The following is an 8,078-nucleotide window of genomic DNA, read 5'->3' on the forward strand; positions in this document are numbered from 1 at the left end:
TAAAGCCTTTCTGTAACTTTCCTTTGCATCTGAAATAAAACTGAAAGACTTGGCAATGGTCTTTAAAGTCCTTCATGATCTGCCCCTCCCTCCAAACTTTCTAACCACAACTGTTGACTCTGAGCTTTGCTCACCACGTTGTAGGCACCCTGGCCCACTTTAGGCCCATCAGACTTGCCCAAATGTCCACCTCTGTACCTGAAGGTGTACATGTCTTACATGTCTTACTTTCTGGACATTCTTGTCCATGCTTTTCATCCATTTTCTTACTTTCTCATGCTTTAGGTCTCCACCTACATGTCTCGAGCTTCTCCTCAAAAACAGTCTTTTATGACCACACTACCTAAACTAGATTCCAGCCCTTAATTTCTATCTCGGCATCGAACAGTTACACAGGATCACACAGGATGTTAATTAAAATACTTAGCACTTAAAAAAAATTTTTTTTAATGTTTATTTATTTTTGAGAGACAGAGAGAGAGACAGAGCGCAAGCAGGGGAGGTGCAGAGAGTGAGGGAGACACAGAATCTGAAGCAGACTCCAAGCTCTGAGCTGTCAGCACAGAGACCGACACAGGGCTCGAACTCACAAACCGTGAGATTGTGACCCGAACCAAAGTTGGCCGCTTAACCGACTGAGCCACCCAGGTGCCCCAGTGTTTAGCACTTTTTATAATTATTTGATTAATCTATAATCTTACTTGTGTTTTTATCTGACTCTTTCACCACGTTAGAGATTTTATGGTACCTAGAAGATTCTTCAAATGACATTACAAATATAGCCACAGGAACTTATAAAAAAGACACATATGATACAACTTAAAACTTATGTACAGTTCCAGATCACATTGGCTGTTGATAGATAGATAGATGGATGGATAGGTAAATAGGTAGATGATAGGTAGGTAGATAGATAGATAGATAGATAGATAGATAATAGATGACGGATAGATGATAGAGATAGATGACAGGTAGATAAATAGATATGTGCTAAATTAATACATGATACATGCATGAATGAGTGATTCCATAAACTGAAGGTAATAATTAGAAGCAGAGGCAAGTGGATATGAAGATAGACATGTATTATCTAGGCCACAAAATTTAAGAGGACTTTCACTCTTGGTTTCTGCAAGGTTCTTGTAACGTTTCATATGCTGATTCTGCACTTGCATGAACTTAACAGAGAGCCTCCTTAAATTTTGGCTCTAGTCCCTCTCTTATCTCATCCTACTCTGAGCTCTGAAGTTGTGACCTAGCAGATACTCCAAACAGAGACAGATGCACTACATTTGCCTTAACCGACAGTCACTTGGGGTGGGAATAATTTATGGTGGCCTAATGTTCATGGTTAGCATGGACAACTTCATTCCTTAGCCGTGTTCTTGATGACACGGTTTTGATAACTCTCAGGCCAGTGGTTTTCCGTCTTCAGTGTGCATAGAGAATCACACAGGATGTTAATTAAAAATACATATTACCATCTCTTGCCCCAGGGATGACTCTCCACACACTTGGAAACTCACTGATCTAGTCCTCTTGACATCAGCTGCTTGCCCTTTAATCAATTCTGTGTGGAAACACAACAGGAACTCGTGGCAGAGACATTGTTACAGGGTCACCAAGCCCCGTTTCATTTTCTTTCTAGAAACATAAGCCACGATCCTCACCTACCTCGAAGTCAGGTGAAGCCATGGGAAGGAGTGATGAATGTCACATCTGGGTCAGGTCCATAAAAATGCCCAGGTGATCCTCTATGTTCTCCTCTTTCAGTCATTGACCAACCAGATGCAGAGCATACAGGGGACAGTCTAAAAACACAGGAGATGAGAGGAACCATTTAATGGAGGGATCCCATATCTCTGACTGACTGTGTAGAGCAGTTCCCCTGGACCCAACACCATCTGGTCTATAATGTAAGTGAAAACAAAGCATTTATTGTGCTCAGCCCCTGAGATTATGTGTCCAACAGCCAATATCACCTTCCCTGGCAAATGTGAAACTCAATTTCCTCCACCGATTAAGGTAAAAAATGTAGGACTTGGCATTAGCATGGTGTATTACTTTAAAAATTTTCCTTAGTATTTGGCATATTTAAATGTCTTGAAATTCATATGAGATGACAAAAAGACACATTATGTCCATATTGAAGATCAAGGTGTGGACTCTAGAATCAGACCTACTTGGTTCTGTATCTCCCCGCCACCACCTACTTACTAACTGTGTGCTTGGGAACGGTTAATAATCTCTCTGAGCTATGGTATCTCATTTATAAGATGAAGGGGACAATAGAACGTTGTAACCAGTAATGATAGAAGGGTAACTATTATTACTGAAATCATCGTCATTACCATATAGTTAGCACGATAATTAATACTTGTATTTAGTAACATTAATAATTAATGTATAGATTAAGGTATATAATAGTAATGTACATAGTTATATGATATAATAAACCTATTTTATTATTAATACACATCAGTAGTATCATTATTGATATTCATAATGTGTACTAATATTGGTATTATATATTAGTATCATATTTAATAGAACAATATAATAGTATTAGTAATATATATTAGGAAATATATATATTATTGGTATTAGTAAAATTAGAAAACTCTTATGTCTGTTTTTTCCTTGATCATATTTTCAGGTTTTGCAAGTCCGGAGTTTTTATCCCATCTATTGGATATTGATGTGATAATTCTAACTGTGTTGAAACTAGTCTCAGTTAGGGGCACCTGGTTGACTCAGTCGGTTAAGCATCAGACTCTTGGTTTCAGTTCAGATCGTGATCATGCGGTTCGTGGGTTCAAGCCCAGTGCTGGGCTCTGTGTTGACAGCACAGAATCTGCTTGTGATTCTCTCTCCCTCTGTCTCTGCCCCTCTCCCCTGCTCACTCTCTCTGCTTCTAAATACATACATACATACATACATACATACATACATACATACATACATACACTTTAAAAAATAGTCTCAGTTAATTCACAATGCTGTTTGATAACTTTTTTCATGAAGAATTAATATCTTTTACTTTAGCAAATATGTGATGCTATTGAGACACTTTGAGGGCACCAGCCACTGACTCATGGATGCACATGTGTGTTTTATGTTGTTGGTTCCCACTTCATGAAGCTATGCCATGACTTGTTCTCCAGGCTTTTGCATCTGATTAAAATAAATAAGAAATGCCTGAATTTTGTGTTAGTCCTGAGATATAAACAGATTTCAACGAGATGTCAAGTGAAATCCAACAAATGCGCATCAACAACGTTTGCCAATAATATTGCAAGAGACATTGAAGTCTCTTTTCTTGTGAAAATTTTAGCTCAGAAAAGTTTCATCTTTTAAAAAACTGAAGGGAAAAAAAGTGATTCATTTTACATATCAGATAGACAATCTACATGTTGATATATGTTACATTAAAAACGTTTGTGTGTATAATAGTTACAATTTAGTAGCTGACAAGTACAGATTTCTTTTTAACTGCTTTATTGAGGTATAATTAGCATACATTAAACTCCACATATTTCAAGTACAGTTTGATAAATTTTGACAAATGTATGCATGCACCCATGAGCTTATCACCACAATCAAGATCAGAAACATATCCATCACTTCCCAAAATTTCCTTGTGTCCTTTTACAATCCCTACCTCTTTCTTCTCCCCGGGAATCCCTGATCTGCTTTTTGTCACTACAGATTTGTTGGCATTTTCTAGAATTTTATAGAAATAGACTTATATAGTATGTTCTCTCTCTTTTTTTTGGGGGGGGGGTCTGGCTTCTTTCTTAACATAATTATTTTGAGATTTACCCATGTTGTTGCATATGTAAATAGCCCATTCATTTTTATTGTTGAACAGCATTCCATTGCATACATATACCACAATTTGTGTTCCCATTCCCTTGTTGATGGACATTTGGATTGGTTCCGGGTTTGGGTTATAACAAAATAAACTGTTATGTCTATTCATGTAAGTGTCTTTGTATGGACATATGCTTTTATTTCTTTTCAGTAAATTCTTAGGAATGGAATAGCTGGATCATATGGGAGGTATATGTTGAGTTTTTAAGAAACCGTCAAACTCTTTTCCAAAGTGGTTGTACCATTTTACTTTCCCATGAACAGTGTATAAGAACCTGCTTTGGATTCTGTGTCTCCCTCTCCCGCACTCTCTCTCTCTCTCAAAAAGAAATAATAAACATTAAAAAAATTTTAATGTGCATTTCTCTAATAACTAATGATGGTGAGCATCTTTACAGGTGCTTATTTCCATTTGAATATCTATGGTGAAGTTTCTGTTCAACTCTTCTGCCCATTTTGGGGGGTTGTTTATTCTTAGAGTTTTATTTTTTGTTATTGTTTTACAGTTTTTACAAGGTTATGTAAAATAGAGTTTTAAAAGTTTTTTGAATATCCTGGATAGAAGTCCTTTATTAGATATATGATTTGCAAATATTTTCTCCTAGCTTCTGGCTTTTCTTTCTCCTCCTCACAGTGGGGCAGTAGGTTTAACATTAGTCTTTTAAGAAAACAGGACACTGGAGTTAAGTCAGTTGTTTCCAATATGAAATAAAATGACAATTGTGCAGCTGAAGCATGCGATAGTCATTGACACACGACTTCTGCAAGGTCTGGTGGCACTGTGCTTAACCCATGACCCTTGCTGGCATGGGTACCACTTGTCTGTGGCAGCCCTCCTCTCATGTGAACTCAGTCTGTCTTACTTATCTGTCAGTACCAGCCATTCATTGCTATGATGACACCCTTTCCAATATGTAAATCCAGTTACATAATTGTTATTTCTATCTTTGATCAAAAGAGAAATAGCCAGGATTTTGAATGCCCAGGCCTATGTCCCGGGATGGCGTGATACTTCAAAATGTGATACACAAAGCACAGGAATGCACATGTGACAGAACACAGCATCTCACAGACCAGCGAGACAAACAAACACTCAAACCGATGCAAATTGTCTCTGGTAGAAGGCAACCTGAGACATATGGGGCCTACCTATGCTGTTAGAATGAATAAGAGATTAGGATTTAATATACAAACATGTTCAAACCCTGACTATGCCACTTATTAATTCTGTAAATTTGGGTAAGTATCTTTGTACCTCGGGTTCCTTTTCTAAGCTCTAACTCAAAGAATTGGTATGAGATCATGAGATAATGTATCTAAAACTTCCATAACATGAGGTCAAATGATGCTTTTTTTTTTGTTGTTGCCAGTAAACAATAAAAGTAGAACGGGAAAAAGTAGTTTGGATCAATAATTATAATAACATTTTTTAGAGAAATTTCCATGTGCTAGGGGTATATGCATTGTTTTTCCCATTTTACAGATGAGGAAACGGAGGAAAACAGATTTAAGAAAAAAAAGCTTGTTCACATCGATGCTTCTTGCACAAGGACTTTACCGTAGGCCAGCTGACTGGAGGGACATCCACCAGATAGTCTATTTATTGTCTGTCTGGTTAATTCTGTATCAGGGCTCCTTAACACTAGCAGTGTGGACATTTTGAGCCAGATAATTATTTGTTGCAGGAGGCAGTCCTGTGCATTTTACGATGTTCGGCAGCATCCCTGGCCTCCATCCACTAAGAGCCAGTAGCCCCTTTATCCCCAGGTGTGATAACCAAAGGTATCCATGGGCTTTTCCAGATGTCCCCAAGAGTTACAATCACTTCTGTTCCGAACCACTCCAATAGATAAAAGTGCGACTCCGCAAGCAGATAGAGTTTTGGCCTTTGTGTAAATGAATTCATAGCACAGCATCACACTGAACAGTTAATACAGTCACCACATTTGTGCTTGGACTTCGTGAAGTTGTAATTTTGCAATCGGACCCACTAGCATAACGCGGGAGGGCCTGAACTTTGATTCCCACTTACGAAGTGGAGTTTTGCAGGTGGTGCATTCAGGATCCTTTGTCACTGTCATCTAAAGCTGGAACATATCTTTGGGACACCTTCCTGGCTGGCTGCATCTGTAATGTTTTCAAGCTGTTGTACACAGGAGGCCAATACATTAAAGTCAGGGAAAGAGGGGCCTCCAGAGAGCTGAAAGTAGGTCCCTAGGTCTTAGTGGGAGCTTTTTGCCAAAGGAGTCAAAATTGCAGCTTCTCTTGGCCTCTGGTATGGCCAAACTTGCAAATGTTATTTAAACATATTTTCTGGAGTCTAGAGGAAGGTGAAAAATGAGATATTCATCATAAAAATTGCCAGGGGTCAACTTGGCCCTTGTTGGATTGATTCTGTTACACAGGCACATCCTATTGGACGCTTGGTTTTTTAACAAATATAAGTAGTCCAAAAGCCTGGTATAGCTTATTTTCCCTCATAAATGTGGTTCTTCATAAAAGAAGACCTTGGGAACCGAAAATAACAGAAGCACAGTTTGGGTCGCCTGGGTGGCTCAGTTGGTTCAGCGTCCGACTCTTGATTTGGCTCAAGTCGTGATCCCAGGGTTGTGGGATCAAGCCCTGCATCAGGCTCTATGCTGAGTGTGGAGACTGATTGTGATTCTCTCTCTCCCTGCCCCTTCCCACCCACAAGCACACATGCATACTCTTTCTCTCTAAAATAAAAATTAATTAAAAAAATTTTTAAAGAAAGCATATTTTGTGGACTGTAGTGGTCTGCTTGTGGGGGAATGGCAGTCAGAGTAAGTGGGAAGCTAAGGCCACATTTCCTGCCAACTATTTGCTGAGGAAAACATTTTAGTGCTAAAAAGGACTTGGTGGTAACAATAGGCCTTGCTGTGTGAGCTTGGGAATAGTTTCTCCCCTGAAACTCACTCTTCTCCCTTGTAACTTAAAGGAATCTGACTAGATAATGTCTGATGTCCTGCTAATCAAAAGTTATCGGTAGTGCTATGGCTAAAACCTGGGTTTCCTGACTGTTTAGTGCCTTCTCTTGGAAGAAAGTGGAGTTCTCAGGAAATCATCCTCAGAAAGGAAGTTGAGTCCATACCTGGCCAATACCTGGCATGTAAAATGTGTACTAAGCCTATAGTCTCAGAACCACTGGGCAAATGAAAAGTCAGTAGCTAAAAGGTCACTAACCATTTCAGGCAGGAGAAAATTGCACAAATATCGAAGAATGTCGTGCTCATGTAATTTGCAAAACCCAGGCAATAAGTGTCTCCATAATATCCAATACTTCAAAACTTAGAACGTTATATAATGAAGAGAGCTGAGTTTTAAAGTTTTCATGCAGATGTTTGGCATTGCACAGACATCACCAAAGGACAGCTGGGCCATTTGCTCCTATTATTATAACATATTCTTTGTGATCGGTCATTGCACATCTTCTAAATTCTCTCAGACAAGTGGGAGAGTGATGACAAAAAGCACCGGAATCTGCTCTATTTTCTGTGGAGAGTGTTAGGTCTGCACTAGCTGTTATGGCATAGTCTGGAAGGTGTGAGAAATATAAAATTTAACCCTGCACATTTCCAGGACTCTGTTTTAACATTCATTCATTCATTCAAAACAATCTATTGAATTCTTGTTATGTGTCAAAAACAGTGCCAGCACTAGGGAACTCCTAGTCCTTCCCCTTAGAAGGATAATTGTCTAGTGGACAGAAATATTAATTAAATAATCACACAAGCAAACATGGGAGTCCAGCTCTGATAAGGTCTTTTATGGAGAGAACCATAGTGCCGTGAGCACACAGAGTAAGGAATGGACTTCCTGGTGGCTTCTCTAAGGAAATAGGATTGACCTCGGGGGAGGGTAAAAGAAAATTGAGTCAAGTGGGAGCAAAGCAGGTTCCAGGCATATGAAACAGAATGTGTCAAGACCCTGTGTTATGGGTGAGTATAGGAAGCATAAAAAACTGAAGGAAGTCTCTGTGGCTACTGAGGCTCAGTGACATGAAGAATGGGATCCGTGAGCCTCGACTCTAGGTTACAGTAGGTGGTGGCTAGCCCAATCACACCTGATTGCTTCCGTTTTACCAATAGCCAAATCCTCCCCATTTCCCTAAGAGCAATGGGGAGACACTGATGATGGCTTTAAGGCAAAGGATGTAATTGGTCAGATTTACGCTACTTGGAAAG

This window comes from Neofelis nebulosa, chromosome 14, assembly GCF_028018385.1.
Source record: "Neofelis nebulosa isolate mNeoNeb1 chromosome 14, mNeoNeb1.pri, whole genome shotgun sequence".
NCBI lineage: Eukaryota > Metazoa > Chordata > Mammalia > Carnivora > Felidae > Neofelis > Neofelis nebulosa.